This window comes from Aptenodytes patagonicus, chromosome 3 (assembly GCF_965638725.1).
Source record: "Aptenodytes patagonicus chromosome 3, bAptPat1.pri.cur, whole genome shotgun sequence".
NCBI lineage: Eukaryota > Metazoa > Chordata > Aves > Sphenisciformes > Spheniscidae > Aptenodytes > Aptenodytes patagonicus.
Genome location: NC_134951.1, coordinates 99,426,349 through 99,427,731, shown reverse-complemented (window position 1 = coordinate 99,427,731; position 1,383 = coordinate 99,426,349). Strand labels below are relative to the sequence as shown.

The window sequence follows — 1,383 nt, the reverse complement described above, 5'->3', positions numbered from 1 at the left end:
GGGAAAAAAAAAACCACCCTTGCTTTGCTTGACGCGTCCAAATTGTGTTTGCCAGCCTGATGGGGACCTGTTCGATGGACGGGACCTCCCTGTTGTGCCCCAAGAGGGGAGGGGTAAGAATAAATGCCTCCCTGCACTGTGACATCTTGGGATTAACGCTGTCAGCGTGAGCGGGCCCTGCCTTTTGCCCCGGGGACGGTCGGGACCCGGCGCCGGGCACAGCCCGGCGCCGGGTCCCGACCGTCCCCGGGGCAAAAGGCGATGGGGTAAAACGTAATTGGACCCGCCGCCGTTATCCCTCCGGTTTACGCCCGAAAGGTGGAATTGAACCACTCTGTCGCTAGACAGCTACAGGTTTGAAGCCTGCACCCCAGACCACTGAGGGTCATCCGGGCAACTAACAAGCAGCGATCGCCCCCCTATATAAACCCCCAGAGCTCTCCCGCCGCTAGGTCAAGGTGAGGGGCGCTTTGCCCGGAGGGATGCGCCCTCCGCCGGTTCCCGGCGCGGAACCGGCCCGCACCGGGTCGAGGGTGCTGCGGTGGCGGGAGGGGAGCGGGTGGTCGCGGCCCCCGCTGCCGGCCCACAAGCACCCGGGCGCTGTATGCAAATACAAAGGAGAGTGATTGGCTGTTGCCGAGGGAGGGGCGGGGCGGGAGGCGCTCCGGGAAGGGGCCGCGGCCCTGGCGGCGCCCCCAGGCCCGGGGCGGCGGGTGACTCACGGCGCTTCCCAGAAGGAGCCGTGCCGTGCCAGCTGCGCGGCCGACCCGCGCCCTGCCCGCCGCCCTTCCCGGATCTCCGGGGTCCCTTACAACATCGGACGGGGCAGCTTGTGCAACGGGGGCCGCCCCCGCCCCGGCCCCGCTCCCGCTCTCGGCCCCCGAGGTGATGTGATCGCCCCCGTTCCGCGGTCGCCTGTCCCGGGGCTGGCAGAGCAGCAGGCGATGCGGGATCGCGCAGGCTTTGTGCAGCCTTCAGCGCCTGGTGTCGTCCTGACACCCGTGTGCCTTTCTCCCACTCGGGCTCGCTTCCCACGCGCAATAGGGGCCGGGGTGCGGGTCCACGTCTTCCCTCCCCGTCAGTGGGGCTGCCCGGTTCGTTAAGCGGGTGTAAATACAGCTGCCCAATTAGTTAAGAGCGTATAAATATGACGCGCAGGGCTCGGCAGAGGAGAGCGGAGCGCTGGCTCATTTTGAGAGGTATCTTCTTTTTGCAGTATCTTTTATTTTTTTCCCCCGCAGTGGCTAATGCCAGATACTCTGGAGGAAGACGTGAATCTCCCACGAGGTACCTCGCAGAACAATAATATCCTCTGGGAGGAAATTCCTCCCTGGCCCCCAGCTGAGGATCAACTTATGCCCCGAAGTATGAGGATTGAAAACA

General features: G+C 64.5%; 1 non-coding gene across 1 annotated transcript; it reads right to left on the bottom strand.

Moving 5' to 3' along the window:
- Positions 1-308: 308 nt before the first annotated feature.
- Positions 309-395, bottom strand: TRNASTOP-UCA (transfer RNA opal suppressor (anticodon UCA)). The gene has a single exon. It is a non-coding gene; the product is annotated as a tRNA-Sec (tRNA).
- Between the last annotated feature and the right edge of the window lie 988 nt (positions 396-1,383).